Here is a 25,498-nt window from a genome sequence, read left to right on the forward strand (position 1 = left end):
AAGCCAAAGAAATATAAGCACAGTGAAGTGGTACATCTGTGCTATACTAAAAGAGAGAGAACTCAGATAAGAAGTCCTGGTGAAAGGATTACATCAGGCAGTGAACATTTGGGGGACGATACCTTGCAGAGAAATATACCAGGTAATATGCACAACCCCAGAAAGGGATTCCTGGCAGGGGAGCATACCAATCAATCCACTCTAAATAAGAAATAAAAAATTGTAGAAAGTTACCTGGCAGGAGATTATACCAGTGGATCTAAAGAACCTACTAAAGGATTCCTGGCAGGGGAGTGTACCAGGAAGCCATCCTTAAGCAACTGTTGTTTGAAAGAGACACTCAGGTCCTGGAAATTGGGTAGGATGCAGAGGCTCGCCAACATGATCTCCATTATCAGTGGAAACCAAATCTGGGAACTCCAAAAAAGGTGTCAACATCACCAATGTGTAAGGCATGGCCTCTGAACTTAACCAGCATCTGTGCTATCATAGTGAATGACGGGAAGTTGCATAGGCCCTCTTCCATCATAACCTGCGGATAGATGTCCACACCTGTTTATAGTGGGTCAGTCTCCATTTGTAAAAACACCTTCACCTGTGCTTTCAACTGACTTGCGAACAAGACAACCATGAAGAACCCCCACAAGTCCTCTATTTTCCAGAACACCTCATTGTCCAACATCCAGTTGCTGGACTCCTGCAAGAATACAGAATTCCAATCTGCCACTCCATTCTTCAAAACCGGGAAGATCGCTGCATGCAAGTCACCCCCATCCAGCAAAAGTACCATATGTTGCATGACAAGTACGCCAACACCTTCCATCTTGTTCCTCCTAGTTTGCTGACATATCTTCCTTCTTATGAACTTTAAACCAGCATTTCAGAAAGTATCCCATACAGTTTAAAAAAAATATGTATTGGGATTTTCTGTTGGTGGAGGAACATCAAGAGGTGAAGACTTAAAGGTCACTGTGAAGAATCCTGTAAAATCATCACTGAATCCCCGCTAAGGATCTCTTCCCACATGGCCAGTTGACAGCAGCCGCTACCTGATCCTGACCCTGGGGGTGGTACCATGAAGGAGGATCATGTGGGAGGAGACGGCTGTCGAGGGAAGGTGGTGGCCCCATCAGAAGAGACACAACATGCTTCCCTTCCCAGAGAAAAATACCTCGTAATGCCTAGGTTCTTAATGACTTGCTGTCACTATACAAATCCCTCCTGTTGTAAAATCCCCAAATCCCTTCCTACCAAACACTCCAGGCAGAATACCCTTCATACCTCATATATACATAACACAGACTTAACGTTGCATGTCTGTGATGCTTTTGTTCTAAACAGAAATCCTAAACAATATCACTTTAGAAGTTCCAGAAATCCTATGGACTCCAACTCCCATAAAATCTCAAGTACTGAGACGAGGAAGAGGAAGGCAGAGTTAATGTGGATTGAAGAAAACACAAAGCTAAACATGCAGACTAGCTTTTGTAATTAAGTCAGAGGGTGCAGGGCATTTAAAAATGATGTCTGCATTCAGGGAAAGAGAACCAGAGAAAAGGGAAGCAGAATTGAGGGAGAGGGCATCAGTATGGGAACGGACTATGCTGGAGAAAGCAGGCACTTCCAGACAGCCACTCGCAAGTGTTACATACCGGTGTGGCATGAGGCCAGGAGAGACACAGCAGGCACCATGGGAGTACCTTTGGAGAGCCGGCAGCAGCAGCAGAGCTACCGGGAAGCAGCAGTCTTGCTGGTGGGTAAACGTGGAGCTGCCAGGAGAGCTGGGAGAAGGTCTACAGTGTGAGAAACGCCAGCCCAGAGAAGACACATCACTGCTGCAACGTGTGACAGGTTGGAGACAGAGCCAGACAACTGTGAGCCTGCCCAGTGCCATTGGGGACTCCGGGGCATATCGACAGGTATGTAAGCAGATAAGAATATTTAAATTCCGGCCAAGTAAATTGAAAAGACAGAACTTGAACAAGTCCACATGTGTGAGATATCAATGTGAGGAAAGTTGGAGCAAGTGTTACCCCAAGGAAATTAATACTTATGAAAAAGTTGAAAGAGAGAACTTGAACAAGTCTCCATGTATGATATATCAATGTGGAACAAATAGTTCATCAAGCCAAAGAAATATAAGCACAGTGAAGTGGTACATCTGTGCTATACTAAAAGAGAGAGTACTCAGGTAAGAAGTCCTGGTGAAAGGATTACATCAGGCAGTGAACATTTGGGGGACGATACCTTGCAGGGAAATATACCAGGTGATATGCACAACCCCAGAAAGGGATTCCTGGCAGGGGAGCATGCCAAGCAATCCACTCTAAATAAGAAATAAAAAAATTGGAGAAAGTTACCTGGCAGGAGATTATACCAGTGGATCTAAAGAACCTACTAAAGGATTCCTGGCAGGGGAGTATACCAGGAAGCTATCCATAAGCAACTATTGTTTGAAGGAGACACTTGTGCCATCCTTAAGAAACTGCTGTTTGAAAGTGACACTTTTGCCATCCTTAAGAAACTGTTGTTTGAAAGAGAAACTTTTGCCATCCTACCTAAGTAATCCAGGGGAAGGGAACCACCCTCTGGATCCAAGGGTTTCTCCTTGGAAAACACTATTTTTGTTGGCTGTATCTACTTGCTTTAATTGTAAACACTGTTTGCCCAACCTAAGTCAGAGACATTTCCTTGCACCCTTAGTTGTTCATTTCTAATATGAGGGTGCAAGTATTATGTTTTGCACACAAAGACAGTGTATATGTTTTGCTGACAAGACACAGAGTGATCTTTAGTTTTGGTTCTCTAGGTAGGGAAACTCTCTTTAGGATAGCGACAGAGAGGCCTTTGTCCAAACTTTTTATATTAATAAAGAGGCATGATAGTGAAATTATGACAGCTTTGTGTCTGTCTCTCATTTCTGACCCCTTACAGTCACAGAACGTCTTGTTCAATCTATTTCCAAACAGTGAGATTGTCTAAAATCATCAATTTCTTGGCATGGAGTAATTGGGCAGTCACAGGATCAGCCGAGACATCTGTGAATCCCAGGCCTACATTTGGTTTGGTCACTTTCCGGGTTAGGTTTCCATATAAACCTGACATTAAGACTATTGCGGCCGGGCAATGTCTAGTTGAGAATCCCTGCTGGGTTCATTTGTCTTAAAAAAAATAAGCCTCAGCATTGCATTCGTTTTCAGGGCATAAACCCTCCGAGACGTTGGCAACGGCAGACTATTCCATGTTTCCAGATCAACCTGGATGTTTTGCAGTAGTGGGGGACAATGTATCCGATATAATATGGTAATATTGTTGGGTACACAAATCCTTGAATATCTCTAAAGCACTCTGAAAATGTTAATCTTATCCAAACTCTGAAATATGTTCCTCTATGGAGTGACAATATATCAGATTTCATTTTATTCACCCCATGAAAGGGCTCCATAGAATTAAGTCTGGACTGTCATTAAGAGACCAGCTACATAAAGTTTTAAATGATCAGCATAGAGGGAAATTCAATGTTCTATTTCGGCCATCTTGATTCCAGCTAAAGAAGGATGCGCTCTAATGGTACTGGCCAATGGCTCTATTGCAATAGCTGGAATAATGCAGACCCCCTCCCCCTCTCTGGTGTCCCAGAATAACTGAAACGGGTGTGAAAGATAACCACCGGCAAACACACACGGATTCCATGTGGGCAGCGCATGACAGCCATACCATATTTTCAAAACACCCCTTATTGTCAAAAGTGGACAGAGCTAAGGTCTAAGGGCCACCACACATTGTGAACCCTTTAAAACAGCATGAAATTGTGTTTGCAATAAGTCAGGAGGTATCTGGCCAATGACATCTACTGGCACATCGGCTTTGCTTCCTTTTTCAACTATGTATTGTTTATTATCCTGTATTATGGAGTTACATTGTCTTGTTTATTTGAAATGAAAAAATAAAAATGAATGGCCTAGCGCCCCACTTGCAACTTTTTCTGATCGCAATGCTCCAAAAATGAATAAACACAGACTCAGATGTGTATTATTGGCCACTGGTGCCACCCCCTCCTCACCACCTTGAAATAGGGGGCTCAGTGGAGCAATGAGACACAAAACTCACCCCAATGCAGGCAGATCACAAGAAGCAGCAGCAGCGCCCTCAACTGCAGGCATTGAAGGAGTCTGGAGGAGCCCACAGGACTAGGAAAGGAGGAGAAAGAGGAACCAGGTGAGTGGGAGTGAAGTAAGGAAAAGGTCTGTCAGAACAACACACTGAAATGTCCTACTGTGTGACTCACCTGGTCATCCCTCTTAGAGTGAGTCCCTGAGCCCTGAGATATGGTAATGATGTCACAGACAAGCATTATTAGAAGAAGGGACACAGCTTCCCCAACCGTGACATCACTTCATGACTCAAGCAATGCAGAGCAGCTTTTCAGCAAATCATACTATGCCAGTGCTTCATTATTTTCGAAAACTCCCATGACACCTCTGGATGGGCTTCTCCCAGCTCTCTGCTGCCACCAGCCACAGCTGCTCCCCATGCTGTCAACATCTATGGTGTTAAAGCTGCATCTCCCACCAGCTTATTGTGGTTGACGGATGTACTCGGTTGCAATGACAGATGTGTGATTTACAAATACCAATCGACATACACATAAAATATGTTAAAGACAAGCGTGTCTTTAAACACAATTATCATTTACATTTTGCTCTAATTCTATAGACATTTATTATGTGACTGACAGGAACAATAAATAAGCTGTCAAAACACCACATCATAATCAAACTGAGTGTAAAACAATAAGTGCCGGTGCTCAGAAATAAGTGCCAGGACTGAGCCCTGGCAAACACCCCCACAAATTGAGCACTGCACAATGCCCAAAGAAGGAGAAACCACTTCAGAAGAACAACAAACTTTGGCAAAGCCAAGAGCTTTGGCTCTTTTCTAGGCATGAGATAGGCATCTTGCAGACACTGCCATAGTACGCCCACCTATTAAATAATTTGCTAGGTATTGCCACCTTATGGCCAGATGGCATGTATGGAATCCCCCTGCTTTTAGCCGATGCAAAAAAACAGGCACATTTCACGAAAATGTCCCACTGGAGTGAAACCACGTGGTATTTGAAGGCAGAGCGGAAATGCGCAACTGAAATGGATTTCCCGTACAGTGTGCCCACTCCACCTTCAAGTAGAATCAAAATCACCCGCAACAGAAGCACACAAATCTCTAGGGTAAACCGCTTAAAACTTGCATTTAGGCGTTACTCTTATGCTCCAGCGACTTAGAAAATCACCCCCTTAATGTATTGGCAAAAATATCTCATTTTTCAACATTTATTTAATCGTGTTTTTATAACGTGCCTAATATGTAAACGAGTTCGGTTTCTAAGCGTGGATGCGGGATTTGAACATCAGTCGCTCTGTGTGGTTTGTCTTCCAAAACCAGCGCGTTGCCCCCGTGCTATCCTCCTTCCAGATATTCACCTATACACAATATTATATGGTGCCGGTGATATTGCAGCTAGAACGGTGATTTGGGAATGCATTGTGTTTGCCTGGAGTCCATGCCACTTTTAGTTCCTGTGGGGCAGTTCAAAGCGATATATGTTTGCTGGAAGCGCTGCTGCATGCCAACACTTTGAGAAGCGTTGCCACTAAACATTATGCCCCTTGCCTGTGCCAGTGCAACCATTATGTACATCCAGGGGGTGGCACCAAGAATGTTCCACCCCTCCCCGGTTGGTTTACCCAGAGTGCAACCGGGTCTGAAGGTGTGAGTTGGGACAAGATCTGTCATCACTGAGCCTCCTGCCTGGCTATCAATTTCTGTGTCATTCCTGGGAGCTATAGCTTACAGCACTATATATACATGATGGCTGCCCAGCAGAATACTGTTATTGGTTCATGAGTCTTAGGGCAATTGTAGTAAAATACTATGCACAGTAGAGCTTAATATATAAGCTTTATTCAAGGGCCCCGGAGCACAACATCACCGGGAGGAACTGTCTTACAAAATCCCCTAATGCCTCATTCGAATCACATGCGTCTGCACATTCTACATGTTCTGCATTCCACTGACATCATGATGTGATGTCAATGACTACATAACATCTCCCTTCTTTATATAAAACAAACAATATGAAAATAGGAAAACAAGGGATGGGAAGGGCAAACAAGGGAATAAGAAAAGGGAATGAAAGATGACAAAAATATCTTCGACCTTTACAGATGGATAAAACCACATCTCTATATAATACTGGATACTTGAAAAGGATACGTGTGGATTTTTAAGAATGCTGGTAGTAAAAATAGTAATTGCTGAAGTTTCGAATAATTCTGCGGTTCTTCTTAGATAGTCCCCCATTTAAAGCTTCACTCCCTGCATTACAGGGAGTATTGCCAGACACTTTGTTTGCCTGGTTAGGCGTTGCTGTTACTCCTGGATCATCATTCACTCTTGTACTCCTATTCATGACATTGGGCCTCATTACGAGTCCGGCGGTAACCGAGGCGGTAAAACCGCCTGGTTACCGCCGGGCTCGTATTACCTTTATGCCTCCTTGATTCCCGGAATTACCGGGGCATTACAACCCCGGTTTTCCGGGAATCATGGAGGCGGAATGGTGTTAATCCCCATTCCCATTGAGTCCTATGGGACTCAATGGGAATGGGGATCATGGAAACACCGGCAGCATCTTGTAATGCTGCCGGTGTTTCCTCGTCTGCCTGCAGACGGGCGGTGTTAAACCCGCCAGGTCAAACCTGGCGGGAACATCACCTTCCGTCTGCAGGAGTCGGGATCAGGCGGTCCGGAAACAACGGTGGCGGCGGGTTTACCGCCACCGCTATTTCCGGAACGCCTGATTTGTAATGAGGCCCAATGTCTTTACTCGTGCCTGGTCTATTAAAGTCATTTTCTATTCTCACCAGATCATCACAAGACCATCTTCTCCCATCCTCCAATAATACCGACTTGCCATGACAACTTCTCACTCTTTGCGGCAATCTAAACCTGGATTCACCTTTGAGTGACATTTTGGGTTCTCTAATGCACACCCAATCTCCTTCTTTAATCAACATTTCTTTAACTCACTTCTTGTAGTCATAATAATCCTTGTACTTGACTTGCTTTTCTTTTACATTCCTTAAAATATGATCCATATCCAATTTTGCTTCTTTGTTTCTTTGTGCCCAAGAAAATCCATGCAGGTCTCAATCTGTTGGATGCTACTCTGCCACGCATCATAGTAAAAGGTTCAACCTTGGTGGTGGAATGCAGAGTTGTTCTATATGCATAGAGGGCTTTTTTAAGAGTCTCTCTCCATGGGAGGGCGTTGGCCGTAGGCAATTGGATCACGCTCTTAACAATCTTATTCATTCTCTCTACGAACCCATTCGAAATAAGATGGTATAACGAGGTTGTAATATGTTCAAATGCTCTATCTCTAAGGAACCTTTGGAATTCCACCGATTTGAATTGGGACCCATTATCTGACACCAACTCCTTGGGGTCACCTTCTCTATTGAAGACTTCTGTTAAAAAGTTTGTGATTTTCTCAGTGGTGATGTTTGATTCTGATACACCCCACTATGTCCATTTCGAAGTGTAGTCCACTAGTACAATAATATATATCCTAGCCATTTCAAGGTTCTCAAATGGTCCCATGATGTCTATCGCCAACTTGGACCATACATTCTTTGGGGGCTCAACTGGCTGCAATGGTGTTTTCCTTATAACTTTAGATTTATCGCTTGCGGCACAAGCGGTGACATTCTTAACAATTTCCTCTGCTTCCTTCCACATGTTCGGCTACCAATAGTTACTTCTTACTCTGTTTTTTGTTAGACTCCTTCCCAAGTGTCCCATATGTGCCAAATCAAGTAATTTCCTTCTATTTTGCACAGGTGGAATTACACAATCACCTCTATAAATGTGTTCCCGGTCCATGGATATCTCTTCTTTGATTTGCACAAAATCTGTTAGTTCTTGTCCACATTTCTTCCAGTCACTAGCTATGGCTTTTCTGATTTCTTGTTGTTCTGGATCAGAATCAGTCATACTCTTCCACTCATCCTTAGCAATGGCTGGGTTTACCACAGCAATGATGTCTCCATCCATGGATTCAGACTTAGTACCCTGGCTGGTTGACAATCTGGAAAAACAATCAGCCACTTGATTTTGTGCACCTGGTGTATAGCACACATGGATATTGTATTGCATAATGTCAAGCATCCACCGTCTGATCATCGGCGATATGAGATGAGGTGTTCTAGACTGGAGAACATGTAACAGCGGCTTGTGGTCTGTTTTCAGCAGAACGGGTAAACCCCAAATCAGGTTTCTAAAATGTTCTAGGATCCACTTCACTCCTAAAGCTTCCCTTTCTATAGTGGAGTAATTTAATTCTGCTCCTTTCAACACTCTTGATGCGAAGGCAATTGTCACCAAGCTTTCATTCTGTAGTTGTTCTAGTACTCCTCCCAAACCAGTCTTACTAGCATCCACTGAAATGATTGTTCTAGCTTTGCAATCAAACATCCCCAAAGCTGGCGCCTGGTTGATGGCAGCTTTTATTTTTCCAAATTCATCTCTGCACTCATCAGACCATACATATTTGGCAGCTTTCTTCATGAGACTTCTCATATTCTTTGTTCTTTTCTGTTGGCATAATCGTCTATACATTTGGAATAATATTCCGTCATAGCAAGGAAACTCCTCCACTGATCCTTATTTTCCGGCTCAGCAATGCCAAATATGGTGTCCATCAACTCTTTCTTAGGATTGATTCCCTTGTCATATATTGAGTGACCAAGATATGACACTCTGTCACATTTGATCTTGCACTTGTCCAATTTTAGAGTGAGACCACACTTTTGGAATACCTGTAAAACCCCCATCAGCTTCGTATCATGTTCTTCTTCTGTGACAGCAGAAATCAGGACATCGTCTTGGAAACAGTGCACCCCTTCCAAGCCTCCAAACAGATGTGACATCAACCTTTGAAACACTGCAGCAGCTGATGCAAGTCCAAACGGCATTCTCTTAAACATAAATGCACCCAAAGGAGTGACAAAGGATGTGAGATTTCTCAAACTTTCTTCCAAGGCAATTTGATGGTAGGCCGAGGATAGATCCAGAGTACTGAAAAACATTGCCGGCTTCGTGGTTGTCAACAATTCACTTATGTTAGGAAGGGGATGCCTGTCAACCCAGATGCTCTTATTCAGGTCCCTTAAATCTACACACATCCTTATAGAGTTGTCGGGGTTTTTACCAACACTATTGGGGCAAGCCACTCCGAGCTCTCTATGGGCTCTATGATGTCTTGTTCACATAGGCGCGTAAGTTCTTTTTTCTCAGTGCCTCCTTCGTACCAATTGGAACCCCTCGAACTCTGTGTCCTATGGGTACGGCACCTTTCTTTAGAACAATCCTATGTTGAAAACCCTCCAAAAATCCAATCTTTTCACTAAACACTCTGGGAAATTGTTTCGCTAGCGCAGCTTTAATATCACTGTTGTCCTTGAATACACTCAATATAGGAATCTCCTCTCCCGGGTGAATTCTGACCCGAAGAACAGCCTGTTCCTCCCAACCTACTACAGATGAGCCATCTCTTGCTATGTAGAGTTTATAGTATGTTTCTCTATCACGGAACTTAAGCTTGACCCATGTGCAACCAATGATATCTATAGGGGTCTTTCCGTATCCTGTAGCTCTCACCCCAGTACTTTGTATGTCCTGCATTTTGGCAGACAATTCTCCAACAAAGGTCTTGACATCCACCATGGTGTATGGGGATCCTGTATCCACCATGATGGGCAAGGATATGCCATTTATCTGCATGTCAACCCATGGTCCCTTAGATTGCTGCAATGAAGTGACTGTGAGTATTTGTACCTGTGTATTCCTTTGGCTGACAGACAAAATATCATCTCGTCCTTGATCGTCTTCGACAAATCTCACGGTGCATCCAGGCATCCTGTTGAAAGGTTGTCTGTTAAATCTGCTGATCCTGCCGCGTGCATTCCTACAGACCTATGCAAAATGTCCCACATGACCACATCTGTAGCATTCCACAGCTGTTGCAGGGCACTCTTTGTCACTGTCATTATGTTTGTACCAGCCACATGTTTGCCAGCGTCCTTGATTTTGGTTTCCATACCCTGTAACTCTACCTCTCCTAAAACTGTTTCTACCACAGCTGTTGGTTGACATCCTCTTCACCACTGCCACCAAAGACTCTTCTAATTCCTCCTAGGGCCTATCTTGAACAGTTTTGACCTCCTTGCTTTCAATCTGGTCAAATCTTTCTTTCATGCAGCCATCACCCAGTTCCATGCTTCTAGCTATTTCCATAGCCTGTTCTAATGACGGGTTTTTAGTTTGCCATAGTCTTTGTTTTATGCGCGGATCAGCTACGTTCAAGACAAGCTGATCTCTCAAATATTCATCCCCAACGCCGGTGAAATTACATTTTGACATGAGTCCTCTAAGAGATGCCTTATATGCGTCAATCGATTCACCTTTCAGTTGTTTCCTGGAGAAAAATGTGTACCTTTCCAGTACTACATTTGTCTTGTTGCCAAAGTGTTTGGCAAGCTTCCCCAACACACTCTCAAACTTGCGGTTACCATCCCCAGAGCAACCTTCTACATCGTGCAATTCAGGGAGTGATCTGAAAATCCTTAGAGCTTCTGCCCCAACACAGTTTAGTAGTGCAACCTCTTTAAGATCATCGTTAAATTTGTTCCCTCCAATAGCCCTCAAATATACCTGGAAGCCATCAATCCATTGCTCCCAAGGGCACGTGGGGTTCCCGGGACATGGAAGAAATTGCATTTGGGGTGCAACATGCTGCATGGTTCAATTTCAATTTGGTTCTCCTTTTTTTTATTTTTTATTATGTGCTGTATTTTTTTTTTACATTTCTTTCACTTCAATCTGCAGCTAAGGTGACGTTCTTATGAGGAGATTTTGTGATCTTTTGTTCACAAGCTATCCTGCTTGGCCTGTATAAGTGACCCAAATGTACATTGTGCTAGTATTGCAATTCACTGATTTTATTTCCTGTTTGCTTTGTTCTGCTTGCTTTCAGTTGAGTCACACTGAGTTTGCACTGCACGCAGTGTTGTTTCTCCTATTACATCATGCATTCCATGTTAAGTACTGTTGCAGCGTTGCAGTTAATACTGTACAGCTTGCATGTCCACCACAATATGATTGCTAGAGTGGCTAGGATGCAGTTCTTGAATTGGCCACACGTAGCGTTAGATCGTTTTTTGATATCATTGTAGCATCACCGTGTATGTATTACGGCTCGTACAATCCTGTTGTATGGTTGCCATGGTAACTAAATACAGTCTCACAAAATGGCTACACGTAATATCATGTACTAAGGTCCTTTCCTCGATGCGTGATGACAGCAGTTGGCCTGCAGTTCGTAAGATGCGGCTGCCGCAGTTTGTGTTTCTGTCTAAATTAAATCTCTTTCGTATCTTGTCTCACGTCCAAATGCCCCAGGAAAGCCTCTCCCCGTGGCGCCGACTGGGAACACCGGCGATCAGCCCAAATTTCACTGCAATAACAGGACTGCACTGGACTTGTGCGTGGCTTCGTGCACGCAGCAGCTGTCGAGGGAGCTCCGGGGGCCACCGCTATTCTTGCTTTAACCTCGTCGCCAATTGTAGTAAAATACTATGCACAGTGGAGCTTAATATATAAGCTTTATTCAAGGGCCCCCGGAGCACAATATCACCAGTAGGAACTGTCTTACAACATCCTCTAATGCCTCATTCGAATCAGAGTGCGTCTGCACATTCTACATGTTCTGCATTCCGCTGACATCATGATGTGATTCAATGACTACATAACAGAAGCGCTGCCACTAAACGTTAGGCCCCTTGCCTGTGCCAGTGCAACCATTATGTACATCCAGGGGGCGGCACCAAGAATGTTCCATCTCTCCCCAGTTGGTTTACCCAGAGTGCAACCAGGTCTGAAGGTGTGAGTTGGGACAAGATCTGTCATCACTGAGCCTCCTGTCTGGCTATCAATTTCTGTGTCATTCCTGGGAGCTGTATCTTACAGCATTATATATACATGATGGCTGCCCAGCAGAATACTGTTATTGGTTCATGAGTCTTAGGGCAAGTTCATCTTCCATGAGCCTTTCATATGCAAAATTCCAATTCTTCAGGAAAAGTGATTATGTTGGGTTTGTTAACTCTGATTGGCCGTGTGCATTGTAAAGTCAAGCCCCCCACTGAAGTGCATAGTAGTTCATTGGTTAAACTGATCAAGAAGGGTGTGGGAGCTCTTCTACTGGGAATGCACATGGGTTAAATACCCTGTTCTATGGAATTCTTTCCACTCGGGAGGGTCTACAACCACGTTTTAGATCACTGCATCCTTCACAGAGGAGGGATAGCCATTTTCAACACCTTGCACCTAAAAATTGGAATGCCCTTCCCACCACACTAAGAAACGAAAGATCCTACTCCACCTTCCGCAAAACACTAAAAACCCTGCTGTTCTGCTAAATGTACCTACTAACTTGCCTATACATGCTGTTTCTCTGTAACCCCAGCAACTGCCTAAAGTACATTCTCTTTCTGTATCTAGCGTTTTACATCTGTTGTATTCTATGTTCTCACCACTGTTGTGTTACATATGTAAGATAAGCACTCTGTAACAGCGCCACGATGCCCCAGGGCCGCTTGCGCGCTTTATAAATGCAAATAAATAAATAAAATAAAAAAATTGCATATCAGTCTAGTCTCCTATGAACAAGAGGCCGAAAAACATGTCTGGGGTTGTTGTTGGTACTCTTGTTCAAAGGAGAATTGCCCAGCATTTCAGTGCTGGCCTGTCTAAGTGGGTGGGAACAGGCTGATATGCATATGGTTATTTCTTCTTTGTGAAGTGTGCAGGGAGCTAAAACGTGGTTTTTTAACCCTCCCGAGTGGAAGAAAATCCATAGAACAGTGTATTTAACCCATGTTCGTTCTCAGTAGAGGGAGCTCCCATGCCCTTAGAGACGACTGACAACTCAAGTTGCCCAATGTCAATTGTGGGCAGTACATCAAATGCAGATTTTGTGTTCTCTTTGCATTCTGGTACCTATAGCTCTGGACTTGCAGTGGAAAAAGCACACTGTGCGGGTACAGCTATGCAAAGAAACAAACCAGGCGTGGGCATGGTGTGGGGGAAATATAAATCTCTTTTTGAAAACCACCACAGAGATTAAGTAAGTAAGGGTGGGGAAGTAACTACAAGTCAAGGAATACAACCTGCTGTTGACTGAAGAGCTTGGGATCCCTTCATTTCAAGCTCTGTTGGAATGCAATCCCCTCTCTATAGATCTCGCACTTTTCAACCAAATGCGACTCCAAGGTAGGTGCAACGCAGAACTTTTGTTTTTGGTGGATGAGTGTTAGGCGATCCTCTGCACACCAGGCCACGACACATCAGAACACTGCCCACATTCCCCCAACACCTCCTCCCAAGCTTCGAGGCTCAAGTGATTCGGTGAACCCACAGAACCGAAAACTCCGTACCAGTGTACGGGCTCGATTGCAACCCTTTCTGCATTGGCAACTGCCTTGGAGAACGTATAGCAGAAAGGGCGGCCTCACGTCCTCACGCCAGTCACGTGATACACTACGGCGTTCCCCATGTGATCTTGGTGGACGTCACATGATCCAGAGAAGTCACGTGACCCAGGGGCGATCAGTATAAAGTACTGAGAGACAGAACGCTCATTGCTTCTCAGCTGGCTTCGGACACTGTTTGGCGTTACAACTTGCTCCTTGTTTACCTTGACCACGGAAATCTATCACGGACTCCCTCGGACACCCCTTGGTACTTTTGCTTGGAACTCTTTACCTGTTGCCGGATATTTGGACTGCACCTCGACTTGTCTTTGGATCATCCCTTGGTACCTTGCTGATCTTCTACGCCTTTTCCCTACTGGGGATTCAAGTCCAGCCCTGACTCCCACAGGTGGCTACTCTTCATCCACGCTGAACCTGCGGTTCTACCATTCCAGGGACCGCCGCATCTAATGAGCCTCGAACCTCCCTACTAGGTCACCTGGGTCTCCATTACACCAGATAGGTAAGACACTTTAGTTACTTGTTTTCCTTATTGTATTGTGCTTGCCTGGTGCTTAACCTCATTCCCTCTTGACAGCAGCATCGGTGTTCCTAGAGGCTCCGTGGATCCGAGAAGACATCTCTCACCTGTGGTCTCAAAGGTCGTACAGCGGGTTTCTATTTAGTTCCCCTGTGCGTCACTTGGGGACGGAGGTCTCATCGGTCTACACGACACTCAAGTCAGAACAGACTGAGAAGCCGTATAGTCGTGTCAGACGATGCAGGGATCCACGGATGAACCCATAGCTGCTTTGGTTCAGGCAATTACAATATTAAGGGCAGATATGGCCGCCGCAAACGCTGTGATCCATCAAAGGTTAGATTCCATACAAAGTGTTCAACATTCCCTTCCTGCAGACCCTGAGTTTGGCGATGCCAGCTCCTCCACTACGCCCTCTCCTGTTATTGCTCCTGTAGTCCCAACTCCGATGATACTTCCAACCCCTTTCCCCCTAGCTGCTCCTGAACGCTATCAAGGGGATCCCAAGAAGTTCAGAACCTTTATTAATCAGTGCAAGTTACATTTCCTATGCAGACCTTTGGCTTTTTCCACCACCACTGCTAAAGCTGCCTTCGCCCTTTCCCATTTGGCCGGAACAGCAGCCGCTTGGGCTAATCCCCTGTTAGAGAACAACAGCCCAGTTCTCTACGACTTTGATTTGCTGGTCCTAGAAATGGCCCGAGTATTCGATACCCGACACAAGGTACAGTCTAGGGATTTGGAGTTGTTGGAATTGACTCAGGGTAAAAGGTCTCTGATAGATTACATCACCCGATTCAATCAGCTAGTTGCGGAAACATCATGGCCAGAAAACAAGAGGGCGGTGGTTTTCTATAGGGGGTTGAGTAACACCATGAAAGATGCACTAGCAGTGATCCCTTCTATGCCTACTCAGTATCAGGAATTGGTTGATCTGGTCTTGCAGGTAGATGCACGACGATCCGAGCGTAGAGCTGAATTGGGGGCCACTTCCTCTCCCACTCTTGTTGGCACTCCTGCTTCCAGTACCGAAGAACCTATGCAAGTGGGAGGGTTACGTAGTCCTATTACAACATCTGAGAGAGAACGTAGAAGGGTGGATAATGCATGCTTTTATTGTGGTACCACTGGACATTTCGTGAAAGAGTGTCCTCGACGGCCCAGGAAGAGTCAGGTTTTTCGGACGGCTCGACCTTAGAACCGGAGAACAGGTCGAGTGTTCCGTCATCTTCTCCGGGTACCTCCCTTGCCTTTACTCGTGTTCAACCCATTTCTGTAAAGGCTACCCTATGTCCCTCTACAGGCCTTCTTCATGCAGTCAATATCATTATTGATTCAGGTGCCACTGGTAATTACATAGATATTGATTTGGCCCATTCCCTCAACCTACCTTTAGTGGTGAAAACACGTCCGGAACATGTCCAAGCCGTGGACGGCTCTGCACTGGTTTCTGGTCCTGTCAAACAGCAAACCGCACCCCTCTTGTTAACCATACAAGAAGTACACACCGAAACCCTGAGTTTTGATTTGATCACCACACCCCAATTCGGCATCATCCTAGGGATTCCATGGTTACATGAACATAATCCGTTGATCAATTGGCAGTCAGGTACTGTAGTCTTTGAGTCTGATATCTGTCAGAATTATTGTCTTCCGGTCCATCAAGCCCCTGACACACCTTCCCGGGCCTTGGGGGCCTTAGCCCAACTCGCACTGACTGTCGACGATCCGGAGCTTGTGCATACACATACTGTTGGGGGGTTGGTATCTGGGATTCCGCCAGAATACAGAGAATTCGAGTCAGTGTTCGACCGGGGCTCGTCTGAGGTACTCCCTCCACACAGACCATATGACTGCCCAATCGAACTGCTTCCCGATTCCAATATTCCTTCGGGCAGGATCTATTCTTTGTCCCCTTCGGAGGAACTGGCGTTGAAAGACTATGTACAGAACGCCCTGCGACTAGGACACATCCGCCCCTCCACTTCACCCGCGGCAAGTCCTATCTTCTTTGTACCTAAGAAGGAGGGGGATTTACGCCCTTGTGTAGATTATCGGCGTCTTAACGCTATCACTAAAAAGGATAGGTATCCCATCCCGTTAATCACTCCACTTCTAGACCATTTAACACACGCTTCCGTTTTCACTAAGCTCGACCTACGCGGCGCATACAACTTAGTACGCGTCCGCGAGGGAGACGAGTGGAAGACCGCTTTCTGCACTCGGTATGGCTTGTACGAATATCTGGTCATGCCCTTTGGCCTATGTAACGCCCCGGCCACTTTCCAACGATTCATGAACGACATATTCAGGGATATATTGGATGTATATATGGTTGTGTACTTGGACGATATCCTAATCTTTTCTCGTGACCTTGATGAACACGTGATTCATGTCCGAGAAATATTGACCCGTTTGAGAGAACATTCCTTGTTTGCCAAACCTGAGAAATGTCAGTTCCATAAGACAACTGTCGAGTTTTTGGGTTTTCACATCACCCCTGGGGCGTTATCCATGAATGAATCTAAGGTCAAAGCAGTATTAGATTGGCCAGTACCTCGTACACTCAAATCCTTGCAGGCTTTTTTAGGGTTCGCCAACTTTTACAGACGTTTCATTTCTTCCTTTTCCACAATTGTAGCCCCGCTTACGGCCCTGACTAGTCCTCAGGTATCTTATCAATGGCAGAGAGAACAGCAGGAGGCTTTTGAGGCTTTGAAAACCGCCTTTACTACCGCACCGGTACTCCAACATCCTAATCCTGATCTTCCGTTCATAGTTGAGGCGGATGCCTCTTCCTTTGCCCTCGGTGCGGTATTATCACAAACATGTCCAAATACAGGCAAATTACATCCAGTTGCATATCATTCCCGTAAGTTTTCCAGTACTGAGTCTCATTATACCGTCACGGAGAAAGAACTCTTGGCTGTCATGGATGCTTTCCGTGTCTGGCGTCATCATCTTCTGGGGGCTAGACATCCCGTCACGGTATACTCCGATCATCGGAACCTACAGGATCTGGCTTCTTTGAAATGCATCAATAGCAGACAGGTCCGATGGCATCTTTTCTTTTCCGCCTTTGATTTCCATATCATGCACCGTCCTGGCACTTCACATGGGAAGGCGGATGCCTTGTCACGTTCTCCGGGTGGGGTCCAGTTGCCTACATTCCCCGACACCGTTCTCGGTAAAAGCCATGTGATTTGTCTCTGTACACCCTCATTGTCACTATTAGATTCGGTCCGGTCCTGGACTAGCAATCATTCTGACCAGTTGCGAGAATGGGATCCTGTATATTCTGATGGTCTACCTTTCGTACATGAACGCCTGTTTCTTCCTACACCTGATACACGTAACCTAGCCCTTGAGTGGTCTCATGACGCTCCCTTTAATGCCCATCCCGGACAAGAGCGCACTTTAGATCTTCTCAAGCGTTGGTGTTGGTGGCCTTCTATGAAGCGCGATGTAGAGTGTTATGTCAGATCTTGTGCGGTATGTGCTCAGGCTAAACATCAAAGGGGTCGACCGGTTGGATTGTTGCTTCCACTTCCGGTACCTCCCAGGCCCTGGCATACGTTAACAATGGATTTCGTTACCGATCTCCCCAAGTCCAAAGGCTTTGACACCGTCTGGGTAGTGGTGGACACGTTCACTAAAATGGCCCGTTTTGTTCCTTGTAGGGGTATCCCTTCGGCCCCTGTCTTGGCGGACTTGTTTTTTGAACATGTGTTTATGTTATTCGGCCTCCCTTCGGTCATTGTTTCCGATCGAGGTTCACAGTTCACCTCTCGGTTTTGGAGGTCCTTGACGAAACTGTTGGGCATCGATACGAGGTATTCTTCGGCCTATCATCCGGAGACCGATGGCCAGACCGAAAGGACGAATCAATCGATGGAACAATACCTTCGTTGCCTCATATTGCAACATCAGTCCTCTTGGTTGGCCGTTTTGCGGCTTGCGGAGTTCGCGTATAACAACGCGGCTCATTCAGCTACTGGTTATTCTCCTTTTTACGCCCTCTATGGTCAACATCCCAGGGTTTTGCCGGTCCCTGATGCCTCTGGTTCTTTGAATCCTGCGGCCACGACATGTCTTAGGGATCTTTCGGCTATTCATGCAAGTACAGTGGTTCATCTCACTGAAGCAAAGGCCTCCATGAAGGCCCGTGTGGATGGCAAGCGTCGTGCTGCTCCCCCTCTGGTGGTGGGTTCTAGGGTCTGGTTATCTTCCCGGCACCTTCGACTAGTGGGTTGCCGGAAGTTGCTGCCTCGCTTTGTCGGTCCGTATGTGATCTCACAGGTTGTTAATCCGGTGGCTTTCCGTTTAGTACTCCCCAGCTCTTGGCGTATCCATCCTGTGTTTCATGTCTCCCTCCTCAAACCCTGTCCCGACTCAGTCCGTCTTCGTACCCCTGTTGCGCCGGTGTCCTTGACCTCTCCTGATGTTTTTGAGGTGTCGGCCATTTTGGGTTCTAGGTGGTTTAGGGGTAGACTCCAGTATCTGGTGGATTGGACGGGTTACGGCCCGGAGGAGCGTTCGTGGGTTTCCGCGTCTGATTTGAACGCCCCGCGGTTGGTTGCCCGCTTCCATAGGGATCATCCGTCCTGCCCACGGGGTCGTGGGCCGTTGGGGGGGGGCTATGTTAGGCGATCCTCTGCACACCAGGCCACGACACATCAGAACACTGCCCACATTCCCCCAACACCTCCTCCCAAGCTTCGAGGCTCAAGTGATTCGGTGAACCCACAGAACCGAAAACTCCGTACCAGTGTACGGGCTCGATTGCAACCCTTTCTGCATTGGCAACTGCCTTGGAGAACGTATAGCAGAAAGGGCGGCCTCACGTCCTCACGCCAGTCACGTGATACACTACGGCGTTCCCCATGTGATCTTGGTGGACGTCACATGATCCAGAGAAGTCACGTGACCCAGGGGCGATCAGTATAAAGTACTGAGAGACAGAACGCTCATTGCTTCTCAGCTGGCTTCGGACACTGTTTGGCGTTACAACTTGCTCCTTGTTTACCTTGACCACGGAAATCTATCACGGACTCCCTCGGACACCCCTTGGTACTTTTGCTTGGAACTCTTTACCTGTTGCCGGATATTTGGACTGCACCTCGACTTGTCTTTGGATCATCCCTTGGTACCTTGCTGATCTTCTACGCCTTTTCCCTACTGGGGATTCAAGTCCAGCCCTGACTCCCACAGGTGGCTACTCTTCATCCACGCTGAACCTGCGGTTCTACCATTCCAGGGACCGCCGCATCTAATGAGCCTCGAACCTCCCTACTAGGTCACCTGGGTCTCCATTACACCAGATAGGTAAGACACTTTAGTTACTTGTTTTCCTTATTGTATTGTGCTTGCCTGGTGCTTAACCTCATTCCCTCTTGACAGCAGCATCGGTGTTCCTAGAGGCTCCGTGGATCCGAGAAGACATCTCTCACCTGTGGTCTCAAAGGTCGTACAGCGGGTTTCTATTTAGTTCCCCTGTGCGTCACTTGGGGACGGAGGTCTCATCGGTCTACACGACACTCAAGTCAGAACAATGAGAGCCCATTGAGGTATACAGAGGAGGATGGACCTTGCTGTGAATGTAACCTGAGTCCGCAGTGGGTGATACCTGCAAAACACAGGTGTGTTCAGAGGTATGATATATATCAGGCTGTCCCAATGTAGAGGTTAAGATGTTCTACGGGTCCTTGCCCAAAAGCCCACTTAATTCTGCACATCTGCTACTCGTAGAGCAGCATTTTAAATGAGGAATTTAAACTTCACTGATGTGTAAGGCAGCAAACTTTTATGAACTAAAAAAAAAACATAAGGCCAGCAGAAAATCTCACATCTTCCAGACAATACAGTAGCTATGGTTCTACATGTTTTTCAGAAATTAGTTTAAATGATACTGTTAACATTAATGCAATTTGTACTGTGCGACGCTGCCATTTTCATGGGCTCAGTGGTGGGTATGTGTAGTGTCTCGTAATGCAAGGGTACACAGACACTGTGTAAATGGGGAAACTTTTATTTGTTAAATGGGATAGAAATATATACATGTACAGGGGAATCTAAATGCGAGCCCTGCTTCCTCCGTCCTGGCTCCAACTGTAACTTCTCGCTCGCTCTCCTCACCGTCACCCCGTTCTAGAGTTCCATCATGCCACTGCATTCTGCAGGCAGGATACCACACATCCCCCTTCTCTCACACAAGCTCTCCTTCAGACTTTCATGATTGAGTATAGTCATCCAGATATCTGTCTCCTGTGGCCTTCTAAAACTTGATGTTGCTGATGAAATGCCTGTCACATCTGACAAGAAAAATTCACCAGAGTCTTCTTTGTCCCCCCTCACAACCTTCCTTGCACTCATGACTCCATCATGCTTTGGCTTTTCAACCATCACTCTCTCCAGGTTCCATACCCTTCCATCCTTCGTCCTCAGAGCATGTTTAAAAGCTTTGATTACTTCAATTGGTCTATACCAATAACAATCATCTCCTCTCAACACCACAGGCAATTTGATTCTGACCAAGCCTCCCACTTGCAGGAACTTGCATTCCTTGAACTGTCATTTATCTTGCAACATTTAGTTTTTATTTGTCTTTCTCTGACTCTTCAGGTCATCTAACACAACTTCCATACTGGTCCCATCACCCATTCAACCTGGAAATAGTTAAGTGCTGGGATTTCTTCCTCTGCTGTGTTCAAAAGGAGAAACTCCATTTGTGCTGTGTGATATGAATATATGGGCCACAACCATTCTCTTCACAGCCTCCTTCCATTAGACCACACCCATCTAATGGCCTCTTTGATCACCATGTGATCTCTCCACAATCCCATTTGTTTGGAGATGATATATGGCACTGGTCTTGAGAACTATTCTCTCCTTAAATCAGAGGTCTTCAAATTGTGGGGTGTGCCCCCCAGGGGGGCCCAGCCACATCCCTAGGGGGTACTAGACCCCAGCATGAAATGTACAAAAATAATCTTTTTTTTTTTTTAGGTTGGAGGAAATGGGCTGGGGCAGCTCACATGGTCGGACTGGGCCATAAAACGGTCTCAGGCACCAATTAAAAAGTGACCCGCAATTGCAAATGGATATTCATTACTTTAGTCACAGACTGTTTGAATAGCACCACAAGGGGGTGTTTTTTGTTCAAATGTAAGCAAATTGTGATATTTAAAGAATATGTATTCAGCAACAATGGTCAGAACTACTAGCTGCATAGTTAACTAACTCATCAAACTGCCCACATTAGCCCAAAAAGTGGCCCATTTTGACTGGCCCACACTAGCATTTTGCATTTTTGGTACCGGCATCACCCTATTGCCGTATAAGTCAGTCCAAGCTTAGCAGCTCATCCATAATGGGCCAGGGGGCATCCACCCAGTGCCCTCCTCACCCATAATGGAGGAGCCAAGGAGCCAGCCAAGTGAAACACTGAGCACTCACTCAGCTGCTTTTTACAGGGATGATACGTTTTTGCTGGATATCTATCATAGGTCAAAAATACCATGCTTTCCCCCTTGGCCTCCCAGCGCCAATTGCAAACTGTTTGGCTTTTTACCCATTTTGTTTTAAAGTATGCTCTAAAATGCAACATTTGAACCCGTTATTTTAAAAAAATTCATGTGGGGGAAACCCCGCCAACCCCACTTGATTGGTTCAGGCTCCCTCACTGCGATCAGTCGCTAAGGCATTTTTAAGGGAAATATTATGCCCCACCACTTAAAAAATTTACCAGCTCCCACTGGCCCTCAGACTGTGTTGGGAACCCGGTGGGGGAAGCCCAGGGACTGTGGTGGGAGCAAGATGGGTGGGAGCACTGGGGTAGTGGTGGGGGCAGGGTGGGGAGAGCCCACGGTCTGTGATAGGGTGGGGAGAGCCCAGGGAGTGGGTAGGAGTGGGATGAGGGAGCCCAGCAACTGTGATGGGAGCAGGAGGGGGGTTGCAGGGACTATACTGGGAGTAGGGTGCGGTGACGGCACGCAATAGTTCATAACCATTTGTACATCCTGTCCATTTGGCATTTTTAGTGGGGCCCCGGCCTGGACAAAGTTTGCTCAGGGGGGGGCCAGGCCAAAAATGTTTGAAGACCACTGCCTTAAAGTATTCTCCCATTTCCTTTGACTTAAATTGAGACCCATTGTCAGTCAAATGTACTTCAGGATAACCCTCATGCTCACACAGTTCCTCCAAAAACTCAATTACTCTTCTGGTTGTAACATGTGGAGTCATCATCAGCTCCATCCATCTAGTCAATTTGCTGAGGGGGGGGCCAGGCCAAAATGTTTGAAGACCACTGCCTTAAAGTATTCTCCCATTTCCTTTGACTTAAATTGAGACCCATTGTCAGTCAAAATTACTTCAGGATAACCCTCATGCTCACACAATTCCTCCAAAAACTCAATTACTCTTCTGGTTGTAACACATGGAGTCATCATCAGCTCCACCCATCTAGTCAACACATCCACAACTACAATATATGTCTGACATCCACCACTCCATATCCATCCAATGACATCAATAAATAGTTTCTCCCATTGTCTTCCTGGTATATCGTTGAGAGCCATTGGACATTTCACACTCACACACACTTTGTCACTGTTGTTACAAAGGATACAATTCCTGACGATCCTCTCAATTTGGGTGTCACACACCGGCCACCAAGAGCTGTATTCCCTGGTGTCCTTCATGCACAAGATGTATCACTTTCTCTCGTATTCCCTCTGGCGGCACAAGTTTATTTCTTCTCATTAGAATACCATCCTGAACACACAGTTCATCTCTAATGTTCCAAAATCCTTCCATCCCTAATCTTTGCACAGTCTCTTTAATTAATCCACCCTCCATTAAATCTTTGATGCTGATCCTCATATTATCATCTTTCGCCATTTCTTCACACCATTCTTGCTTAGAAATGTAAGGGTCCGATACTTCATTTATCACATTCCAATCCTCATCAACATCTTTGGTCTCCACATTTGTTGTCATCTGAGATAGACAATCTGCAGCATAGTTTCTTACTCCAGGAATGTACGTTACTGTAAAATCAAATTGCTGTAACCTGGACACCCAACTTCTTATTCTACCAGACACTTTGTTCAGGCCCTTTGTAGAAAACACTTCAACCAAAGGTCTGTGATCAGTGTGCAAGTCAAATCTGATTCCACAGCTCAAAGCTCCTGAATTTGTCTGTCACCCATCTGATAGCTAGAGCTTCCTTTTCTATGCTCCCATATGCCTTCTCCGGACCCTTCAGCAATTGTGATGAAACTGCTATTACATACTCTTTTCCTTCATCAATTTGCGTTAAGGCTGCTCCAAATCCAACGTTAGTTGCATCCGTCATAATCACTGTACGTCTTCCCCTCTTGTAGGTTTGTAAAGCTGGCGCTGCTGCTAAATCCCTTTGAATGTATTGAAAATGTCCTGACCTGTTCCTTGAAATTAGATGTAACCATGTGCTCTATTGCACCAATTAAATACTTCTTAGGTGAAACTCCTTCCTTAGAGATCACATGTCCCAAGTATTCAATTTCCTTCCTGTTGATTTTTGATTTCTCCTTACCGGGAGTCATTCTTACGTCATTCAACTTCTTGGACACTTTCTCCAGTTTTCTGTCATGCTCTTCTTTATTTTCAGCATACACTAAAATATCATCTTGAAAGAAGATGACAAGCTCATCTCCATCAAATATTATGTACATGAACTTCTGAAACACTGAAGCTGCTGATATGAGGACAAACAGCATTCTGTGAAATTGGAATAATCCTTCCAGCGTAATAAAGGCAGTGAGAAGCCTGTATTCCTTATGTTACTTAATTTGATGGTAAGCTGATGTAAGGTCGAGCGTCGAAAACACTCTAGCTGGACCAATTTTAGAAATCAATTCTTGTATGTTTGGCAGAGGATGCCTTTCAGGAATCACACATTTATTAAGCTCTCTTAGGTCAATACAGACTCTGATCTTTCCTGAGATCTTCCTCACTACAACTAGAGGTGACACCCATTCAGATGCATCGATGCATTCTATGATTCCCTGCTCTTCCAGCTTCTTTAATTCCAGCTTTACTTTGTCTCTCATCGATATTGGAATATTGCCTAGTTTCTGCACTACTGGTTCACAGCCTTGTTTCAGCATTATTTGATGTGTGAACCCCTTTCAAGCAACCAGTTTCATCTTTAAATACCTCATTTTGTTTTACTTCTTTACTTTTTTTCTGGACTACCAATCATAAACACTGCTGCTACTGTTTCCAGATCCAGCCATACCTTCAGCAACCTCTGATGTGTCCAGCTCAGAAGAAGAGCAGCCCCTTTCTTTGAGATATACACACGTTCTGCAGCCTATCTTTCTTTTTGTTTTTTAAATGTATTTATTAAATTCCTTCTGAAACACAGTATACAAATATGTATCAACTTTATCCCCCTCTCCCCTCTGCCTATCCTCCCTCCTCCCCATCCCCCCTTCCCACCCTCCCACTCTTTCAATTGCCTACATGCGTTCGCAAGCAGGTTTTCTGGTGATGATTGTAAGTTAATAAGGAGCACACACCACTGGAGATTTGCGTCTGCCGAGTCCTCCTCTGAGCTTTGTTCTTTGACTATAGGCCTCAGCAGACTCTCCTTTGTACTTTGGTCAGGTGTGGGGGAGCACTTCATCCATCATATGCAATTTCTGCGGCATGATGTAGACCCTGTACATCAGGGGTCTCCAACCTTTATGTTGGTGTGAGCTGCTTTCAGTGTGGGGCCAATAGCGAGAGCTACTTGCGGGCGATATCAAGGGTCGGGGCTGTTCATAAACATTGGAACTTGTACTTTTGTTTTAGCTGTAGTTTTCCCTTTATAAATATAGGGAATAACATATCCCTTCACATTTATGTTAATAAGTTCAAAAATCTCTTTATTGCATTCTTTTTATTAGAAGTTCTCATAAAAAGACTTTCACAATGTAGGAAAAGGAGACATTCAGTGTGAAGGTTGACACTGCATGCCATCCACCAGTGTTCTATAGTCAGGTGTATAACTTGATACAGCAACTCGAATGGGGTCACTAAAATGCCTATCAGTCAGGCGGGTTCGAAATTTCAATTTGATGAAGTTCATATCTGAAAATGCAGATTCACAGAGATTCAGAGTAAAAAGCTCACCCATTTGTTCTGTAAGCTCACAAACATTGACTTCCATGAAGGGGTTTGCGATGAACATCACACACAGTTCAATCCTTTCGAAATCCCTGAACCGGGCACTGAACTCTTCCTTAAGCCTGCTCAGGAGACTGCTTTATTTGTCTATGTTCAGGAGTTCAGGACTAGCTGTATGCTCTGTCAGCATTTGCATTACAGAAGGGAAATG

General features: G+C 45.3%; 1 long non-coding RNA gene across 2 annotated transcripts in view; it reads right to left on the minus strand.

Annotated features, from left to right (window-relative positions):
* Nucleotides 1-25,498, minus strand: part of LOC138579595 (uncharacterized) — a 71,970-nt gene that overhangs the window by 38,607 nt on the left and 7,865 nt on the right. The window contains exon 1 of one of the 2 annotated variants that reach the window (XR_011304089.1): nucleotides 4,111-4,236. The exons of the other annotated variant lie outside the window; for it this stretch is intronic. This is a non-coding gene — a long non-coding RNA (uncharacterized lncRNA). Of the gene's footprint in view, nucleotides 1-4,110; nucleotides 4,237-25,498 lie in introns of those variants that run through there. 2 annotated transcript variants of the gene reach the window in all.

The sequence above is a fragment of the Ambystoma mexicanum genome, chromosome 3p, assembly GCF_040938575.1.
Source record: "Ambystoma mexicanum isolate Mex_15411 chromosome 3p, UKY_AmexF1_1, whole genome shotgun sequence".
Lineage (NCBI taxonomy): Eukaryota > Metazoa > Chordata > Amphibia > Caudata > Ambystomatidae > Ambystoma > Ambystoma mexicanum.